Below are 9,762 nucleotides of genomic sequence, written 5' to 3' on the forward strand. Positions count from 1 at the left end.
TTTAACCCATGCTGCCGAAGGCTACGAAGTTTAGGTAAATATTAAATGAAGCTGCAGAAATTTGATTTTCCATTTTCAGTCATACTAATCCACGAGGTGGCGTGGGCCCGCGGGACATCAAATGTAAGGCAAATTTTCTTTACACAGAAATAATCCTATTTTGAAACCCTACGGAATTAAAGACCATTAAAGTAATTAATTCTAGAAAAACTCTTTTGCTGCTTGATTGCTTACGCAACAAAGCACGTGTTTCGTTAAGTCACACAATTTTTCAAACTTCAGTGGCAAATGTAAACTCATGATGGATCCACGTGGCATGCTTATTCCGCAAGCGTACTAGTAAGAAGATAACATTTCACTTCACTCTACGTTCGTCTTCATCACGACCAACCACAATCAGCAAAGAAAACGGTTGTTTGAAAAATCTGTCAAGTCATTCGATTACTACAGTCTTTATTTGCTGGAAAGAGTGACCAAGGTTAAATCAAGTTGGGCCACGGAGGATCAAATATCATAATCTGCGTCAAGGCCGCAGCATTTTTTTTAAAAATCGAGATAATGACAACCGCCTCGAGCAACAGTAATCTAATTCTGGATGAAGAAAGTCAACTTGTTGACGAAGAGCAGGTATATCCTAAATCGAGCAGCTTGATTGTGTGTAACTGGGCCCTTTGTAAAAATACATTGGTTTCGTATGGAGGAGCACACGCGAACCATGCTAATTATAAATACGTTAAACATATAAATGCTCTTTAGCTATATATTTGGTTGTATTTATCAGTAAGAAGCAAGAACTTCCCTGAAGACTTCACATTTGATCCGTGTAAAATTACCCTAAAATTATTTAATATTGTTGTAGAGATTAAAGTATTATTGACTTGCACATTCTGCCATCTTTTTGATATTTAGACGAATACTCAAGAACGGACAAAGTGGATTTGCGGGACATTCAGGAAACGAACATGTCAGTGGTTTATCCCAGCTACTGAAAATGAATATCTGTAAGTAATATTGCAAGTTTTTCTTATTTCTGTGTCACACGTGTTCATATTTCGAGGCCTCAATGCCTGAACTGAGCCGCAGCCAATCGAGGTCAATTGAGACATTACCTTGAAATATTTTCAACAGGGATGGTGAACGCGAATGGCATGCTTGTAACACTTCGATCGCCATAATTAATGGTCCAATTGTCCAATGTTTACTGCAAATAAATAAGAAGCGAAGCTGATTAAACAGGATGTTGTTCACGAACGATAACAACGTATGTTTTCACAAGGCTTCTGTCACGCAAATTGTGTTTTCCTTTCGCCTGTGCTTCTCGATCATTAGGTACAGAAATGTGAATCCTTGAGGCCCCGCCTTGCCCCTTCACCTATACATTTCGTTGCAAAATTGATTGTTTTCCTTTGCATAAGTTTTCATTAATTTCCTTTTTGAGAATTCACTTACAGGTCATTAATTACGCTAGATTTGTCAATCTATCGATGCTGTTTGCTAGGCTGAATAGAAAAGTAGACAAAAGTGATTTTTTTTTGTAAAATTGACTGCTACCGCAATGAAAATATTCTCATCACCCCTCGAAAATCGATGGCACCATCGTATCTTTGCATTCCAAAGCACAAAAGGTAAAGTCTTGTTTATGCTGCTTATATAGCACACGTTTATATTGATTTCCTATGATGGATGCGATACTGTGACCCGCTCTTACAAGGCCAGAATTTGGCTGTCTACCTGAAGGAATGATTTGTGTAAATGCGAAAGACACCGGCCTTGAAGCTGATATCCTTTATCATTGTTGAATTGGTCGATTTTCAGACCACACACTAACCGGGTGCAGGGTCGTCTCCAGCTTCTCCTAGGTTCTGGAACAGTGCTTCGAATTCGCTACTCAGAGCTGACGGATTTGCTGCTGGTTTGTACATCAGCTGGACCGCACTGGTTGGAGGATAATTGTCCGGGCAGCCGTTAAGACAGTGAAAAAGTGAATAAACTGGAACACTGGGGAGTGAGGATAGAGAGGAGAGGTGACAGCGGGCAGAATCCGGCGCTCGAAGAGGCACCTTTGAAATTCAGCTGCCGATCATGAAGAACAACAGTATTATACAATCATGGCGGCCGGTGCACATCGATCACAGACTGGTTATTCTTACGTTGCAAGTGCCATTATGTTTTAAAACAAACAAATGCCGACATTTTGATGGATATCTCCGAGGGCTTCCCTTCTGCAGCGAACTGATTACTAGCTCGAATGCATGGTAATGGTAAGTATTTCATCCCGTGTCTTCAGAAACGTATTTCATGGCTGGCGAAACCCGTTATAGAGCTAGGATGATAACTTCTGCTGCGATACTTGGAATAATTTCACAGTTACAGCCTCTTGATATTATGAGTTGACGTTAACCACTGCTAAAATCAATTCGCCCGATGGAAGCCAGCGGACCTCGTAACTCTGCATATTGCTATAGCCATGGCACAGTTAAGGGGGGGGGGAGGGGTCATTTTCAGCAACATCTGATGATAGCAGCATTTACTTGATTGACAAATAAACAGGTATAAATTATCTTTCAATTGCTTGTCGCTTCTTGTTGACTACACCTTTTTCCCAGAAGCGATTTAATTTTATGATCTTAGGGTGCCCTACGGTCGCCCTACGTGGCAAATGTTGACGACGCTTTCCTGAAGGCTTTTGAGATAACAATCTAGTCTTCTCCAGACAAGTGCAGACAAATGTGATTGCTGCCATTGTGAATAAAAGGGGGTTAGTTTATGGAGATCCGGATCTTTCTTGGTTCTCTCTCGGAGGTCGGTTTCTGCTTTAGCTAAAGGTGCTTTATTAAGAAGAACATTTTTTAAAATGTTTATCGCCGCTGTTTGTATTTTATTCTTAATTAAGCTACGATGGCCGAAGAGCAAGAATGCTTTTAAAGGTGCTTTATCTCAAACGATGAGCCAATTGCTGTCTAAGTGAGAGGGAGCATGCGTCTTGGAAGGATGTCTGCTGCGTTCTGCTTGCCAGAGGACGAAGGATAAGTCGCAAGCAACAGTGATAGCAGGGTTTGCACGTTAGCCATCCGGCGGTATCATCAACACCGTTGTTTGAGAGCCTTCCACATCAATGCCGACCCGCTCCTTTGAACAGTGATGATGGGGGTCTGGACGTTCTAGAGTGAACATGGATTGTAAGAAGGGGCCAGAATCGATATGCGGAATGGCTTTAGGAGCTAAAAAAAGATAACAACGAACAAGGAAGGGGGGAATTAATCATCGATCGTTGCCACACAAAGCTGGAAGATTCCAAACTGTAAGGCCCTTGGAAGGGATGGCGTAAGTTATTGGATTAAGAAGCCCACTTCTCTACATTCCAGAATAGCAAGACAGTTAATAAAATCCTAAATGGCAAGAGTAGGCCTACAGAATGGATGTTTTGTGGAAGGACAGTTTTGTTTCAGAAAGGATCTTGAAAAAGGTAATGCAGTCAATAATTGAAGACCTATATCCTGCTTACCATTAATGCGGAAACTGATGACAGGGATCGTTGCTAACAGCATGTATCAGTTTCTGGAGAGGGAAAATAAACTCCCTGATGATCAGTAAGGGTGCCAAAGGGGTGGACGTGGAACGAAAATATCAGCTGCTGATTGACCAGGCTGTGTCGAGAGATTGCCGGAGGAAGCAAACTAATCTGGCTGTGGCGTAGATTCAAAATGTTTGGAAATGTTTGGTGTAGCGGATAATGTCAGAAAATTCCTAAGTGACAGCATGCAAACATGAGAACTTGAATTGACGTCATGTGGTGAGATGGTTTGTCACCTCTGATTTTTGTGTTATGTATGATCCCATTGACCTTGATACTGAGAAAGGCGAGAACTTGTTATGAATGGGGGAATAAGGAATTCAGAATCAACCATCTCTTATTCATGGAGGATCTAAAACTATTTTAGTGATCAACGTCACTCACTTATGCAAACTGTGTTGGAAGGTGAGCATCTAATGACAGTGGGAATGTGGAAACAAAGCATGGTCGTTCAGAGCAGCAATATAGTCAAAAGCATTCTTTGGGAGTGGTATCAACGTTGCAGAGCATCTTACATGCCAGTCAGTAGTCCTATGTTACAGGAGGAAGCACTTGCTATAACCCAAAGGCTCGGAAAGAAGGAATTCAAGGCTTCAAATTAATGGCTGGTTAGAGAAATGGAAAAATCAACACAACATTCACAAAGAAATCTATCCGGCGAAGAAGGAGATGTCGATGACGAGATTGCTTGCAGCTGGATGGAAAGAGTCAAAGAACGTACCCTGGGATATGCCCCACATGATATCTGGATGAGTCGGGGGTTTCTGCAAAGCGTTGCCCGAAAAGTCCCTCACAGAAAAGAAAATAAGATGTAGGGTGGAAAGCAAGCAAAACAGAAAGTTACTTTTGCTTTCTTTGCTAATGCAACTGGGGAAAAAGAGCCATTAATCCTGATTAGCAAAAGTAAAACGCCTCGATGTTTCTAAAGGTCCGTGAGCAAAGTCGACCTACTGGTTGCTATTACGTTGCATTTCCGAAGGCTTGGATGCAATCAGATCTCATGATTCAAATTCTACAAGTCCTGAACACGAGAATGAAGAATGCTGGGAGGAGCATTATTTTTTTTCTTGGCAATGTTCTATGTCATCCAAGAGAACTAATCAACACGTTCTACAGCAGGTTTGACATAAAAACTGGCGTCAAGCAGGGATGCAATATGTCTGGATTCTTGTTTTTGATCATAATGGATTGGGTAAAGAGAAGAACAGTTGGAAATGGTGAGAATGGTAAAAGATGGAGGTATACATCCAAACTTGATGATTTGGACTTTGCAAATGACATAGCTCTAATTTCCTCTACCAAACAGCAGATTCAGAATAAAACAACAAAGCTGGAGGAAGAAGCCAGACGAGAGGGGCTCAAGGTCAGTACAGAAAGACGAAAACGATAAGGATTAACGCAAGAAACCGAGACAAGATTGTAGTCAATTAAATGGATGTTAAGAATGTTGATGAGTTCACATACTTAGGAGCAAAAGTGTGTAAGGAAGGAGGTGCTATGAAAGACCTGACGAACGGACGATCCAAAGCAAGACGTGCATTCGTCAGATTGAAGAACATGTGTCGTTCCAATAGCATCGCAAGGAAGACAAAGTTGAGACTGTATAAGACACTAGTAGTGCCGGTATTGTATGTGGATGCGAGACGTGGAAACAAAGCTATAGATTTATTCCACCACAAGTGCCTACGAAAGATCCTACGCGTTAAATGGCAGGATCATGTCAGTACTAAAGAGCTGTTGGAAAGGGCGAGTACGAAACCGCTGAGTGAGGAAGTGAAGTATCGTAGATGGAATATGATTGGTCACATCTTGAGGCAAGACCGTAATTTGATTCTAACATTGCAATGAGCTGGGCCCCGGAAGGGAAAAGAAGGCAGGGAAGACAACATGGCGACGAACAGTTCAAAAGGAACTTTAAGAGGCAGGGTGGAGATCATGGGAGGAAACGAGGATGATTGCAACGGACAGAGAACAGTGGAAGACCTCTGTAAAGGCCCTATGCACCACGAGGCACGAGGAGGATAGGTAACAGGTAGGTAACAAGTGTACAGCATCAAAGTGCCATTCCTCCCAAAGAATACAACCTCGAGAACTCAGTGCCTAAATGCAGAAGTGATCAAGACCTGGAAGGTAAAGTTCAGACAGAAGCTTCTTCGGTATGTTTGAAGCCAGGCAGGACGCGGCAATGTCCATACAAAGGCAAGTGACACGGTGAAATCAATCGACCTTCTCAAGGCCATCAGATGGATGCAACAAGCATGGGAAGAGGTAAACCCGAGCACTATCGTGACGTGTTGGTCAGCAGTTGGTGTCTAGTCGTCTGATGAAGGATGCAGAGATAACCCCTTCGCAGGAGAAGAATTGCTTACTTTGGAAGGGCTCATTAATCAGGTGCAAGACCCCACAAATGAAGGTTCAGTGGCAGTGGATGAATACATTGACGATGAATCTGTTTCCTACTTCCAACCTCTGATTGATGTTCGTAATGTTGAATGGACAACTGACGTCAGGAATGAGCTACTGAAGGTACCTGATGAAAGTGACGACGACGCCGCCACACTCCAGCAAGACGAACGTAAACGAAGTTTCAGTCGGTGAGAGAAGTAAGTATTAGTAGTCGGTGATGCCCTTGCTACGTTTTGCTGAGTTTTACGGGAATGAAGGACGACGAGATTGCGTGGTGGTTAATAAAACTGAAAGAAGATGCATCATTATTAATATTGCAATACCAAGAAATGTTACATCATAAGTGAAAAGGAGCAAGAGGAAATGGAAACATACCAGAAATAATAATAATAATAATAATAATAATAATAATAATAGTAATAATAATGATAATGATGATGATAACGATGACGACAAGAGCGGAAACATAGCGTACTTGTGTCGCACCTTTCCCGATCGGTTAGCTACACTAATATGATCTGCACGATCAGTATGATCCACCGGGGGCAGAACCGGTATTCCCCAGACTACTATTTTCTTTCCAAACTTTAATTGTTCTTTAGTTGCTGTTGTGGACGAAAAAAACATGACCACAGTGGCGACGCCTTGTTGTCTACTGGAAAGAAAGGCGACGAATGGGAAACATCTAAACACAGTGTGTGTAAACCCACCAATGCTTATGGAGAACTAGAGTTCCAAGGTGCGGGACAGGTCAGTCGAGCAAAGGTAAGAACTTCTTTAGTCCGCTGAACATGCTTGGTTGACCAAATTTCGTCATGTCATACGTTTGTTATAAATAGTACTCGCCACAATTTTTTTCCAGCCAATCCTCACGCCCTGGCAGAGGCAACAAACCTAGATTTTTGAAAATTACTTATCGCCTAAAGTTGTTGTTTTGTGAATATTGGTCAATTTGGCTTTTTGTACGTATTGCATAAAGTTAACATCACTATAACAGTTCCAACAGATTTCTCTTTGCTTTCTCTAGTTAGCGTGGCATCTGTCTTTTCCTGTGCCTCAAGATAAATATGGAGGCATAATATGTAGGGGGGTGTGCGTCAAGGGAAGGTAACATGCCCAGAGTGTTCAGTTTATCATAGCAGTTTAATTTCTCTTACCAGTACATTCGAGTTTCTGATGACACCGACCCCGAGATGGCTTTGCAACTTCTCTAACGAGTGGAAACTAAACTTCCCCAAGCTACTCATCTCAGTGACCGGTGGTGCCAAGAATTTTGTCCTTCATTCCAAATTAAAGCAAGTCTTGAGACAAGGATTGCGTAAGGTACAATAATTGCCGTTACATTTTTAAGGTAAAAACAACTTAAAGAGAAACACTTTCATCCTTGACTCTGATGGTGAATTCAGTGCAGGAAGTGCACCCCAATCAATTATTTAATGGGAAGTGTTGTTTTTTTTTTGTACTTGGGACATCAGAGTATTTATTTCTTCCAGAGAATTCTGGGTAAAGCTATTTTTAGGACTCTTTGTTTTTCCAAAACCTTCGTAAATAACTCAGCCGAGCAAAGTTACCTCTTGATCGTCTCCAATTTCAAAAGGATGCTGTTCCCCTAAAAGTACTGAACAGCTGGGTTGTTGCAAGCAGGGTTGGTGTCGCTAAGCCAGGTCAAGTACTGACGACTCTGTAATGACAACTTAATCACGGAATTAACGTTAGCCATTCTTTGAGTGCTAGGCCCTTAAATGACTTATCAATAGGCCTTTTGCAACTAACGATCACATGGTACAAAATCCGCCATGCTGGAGGGCAAGCTCATTATTATTCCCCCACAGGGACATTAAAACAAAGAGACCTGAACCAGTCAAGCTTGACTTGCCTTTGTTTTAATGTCCCTGTGGGGGATAATAATGAGCTTGCCCTCCAGCATGGCGGATTTTGTACCATGCGATCGTTAGTTGCAAAAGGCCTATTGATTTTTAACCGTAATTTTAAGAATAGGAACTCGAAATTCCGTACAAAATCTTATTTTTGCGAAGCATCGTTTTATTTTTTATCATTTTATTGTGTAGGGTCGAAAAGCGTTCTAACTTTGAATATTTTGATTCGCGTCTGTTCTAAATCGATTACATAACTTGTTTGCGCAGGCCGCTCAAACTACTGGAGCCTGGATTTTTACTGGCGGCACAAATACTGGTGTTATGCGTCATGTGGGCGAAGCTGTGCGAGGTCAAACCGTCATGTCACATGGTGCTCAACTGAGGGAAAATACTCAGCAAGTACATTTAATAGGCATAGCAACTTGGGGCATAGTGGATCATAGAGAACAACTTGTTTGCAACCAGGTAAGTTGGGAACTAAATAACCTTTCAGTCGGATAACCACTATGTGGAGGCACGGTTGTGTAGTGCCGCTATTGCGTCGGCCTCCCGTCCCCATGGTCGCCGGCTTTTCCACACTGTCTCTCCACGCATGCATATAAATAGGTACAGGCGTCATGCTACTAGGGAGCTTTAGCAACGACAACAGCGACGGCAACGAGAACGTCACAAATTTGCATATTTAGTAGGGAGAAACAATAGTTTTGCACGCCCTGCACGTGCGTTTTTTCAATTTTGTCCTTTTCTTTGCCGTCGTCACCAAAACAACAACGTTTGAGGTTTCATGGAGGACGTCAGCACTTGAGGATAAATTTTCATTTTCTCCCCTAATTAAGCGCCGCTCATAACGGTTTCATTCCTTACGTACTGCTACAACTTTGTCATATTAAAAAGCTTGGAATAGTCTCGAAGTGATCGCAATAACGCGAATTTATGTTTTTAGATGACGTTCTCGTTACCGTTACCGTCGTCGTTGCTAAAGCCCCCCACTATGGATAACCCCGCGATGGACTATCATTCCTTCAAGGTGGGAGTAACAAATACTCTCAGTCGCTTTATGATAGAAAAACCGCTATAAGATTGGCTTTGTGAGCTCCAAGTGTCAAGCCTGTGACGAATTCCAAGGTTATTTTTCTAGTTTGACTTGATCACAAATAAATAAATAAATAAATAGAAATAAAATAGAAAATTAAAACGAAAAGTTAAGCGAAGTCGACCTTACGAATTCTATTTTTACGGCTTCCAGAATACTTTTTTGAGTCTGGACTCCACTTGTTGTGGTGTGTGTGTTTGCAGGACGTGGTACCATATCAGATGACGTCAAGCATGATGTCCCAAGGCGCATGCTTGGACAATAATCATACTCACTTTATACTGGTGGATGATGGAAGAATCAACAGATATGGAGGAGAGATATCATTTCGCGCGAGTCTGGAAAACTGCATTTCTCGAAAACAGATGGAGAAATCGTGTGGTAAGGCACATTCCAGATTGATTGTTGATTGCTGTTTCTCGTACTTTTCATCAAGTAAGAAGACAAGTGTGTTGCTTGTCATTACAGACCGATCGTATGGAGTTCCTGTCGTGCTTCTGTGCTTGAAGGTGGCCCTAACACAATTCGTACAGTCCTCGAGTCTGTGACAAGGACTTCCGCTGTGCCAGTGTTGTTGCAGAGGGCAGCGGCCGCGCAGCAGATGTTTTGGCATATGCACATAGTTTTATTTCACAAAGTAGCGGGTAAGCTGTTTTCTACTTTCCAACTGTAAATATCTGGGATTGAATGTTTCACCGTTATTCATATCCTTATCGCCGACAGCTTTCATTTAGAATATAGGGAGGCCCCCTTACAATGCGTGCCGATGTTTTAGCCACCCTTGCGTACAAGACAAGACAAGACAAGACAAC

The 9,762-nt window shown here is 42.0% G+C and overlaps 1 pseudogene; it reads left to right on the forward strand.

The window, feature by feature from the left end:
* Positions 1-283: 283 nt before the first annotated feature.
* Positions 284-9,498, forward strand: LOC138035441 (transient receptor potential cation channel subfamily M member-like 2; annotated as a pseudogene).
* Positions 9,499-9,762: the final 264 nt, after the last annotated feature.

This window comes from Montipora capricornis, chromosome 2, assembly GCF_036669925.1.
Source record: "Montipora capricornis isolate CH-2021 chromosome 2, ASM3666992v2, whole genome shotgun sequence".
Classification (NCBI taxonomy): domain Eukaryota; kingdom Metazoa; phylum Cnidaria; class Anthozoa; order Scleractinia; family Acroporidae; genus Montipora; species Montipora capricornis.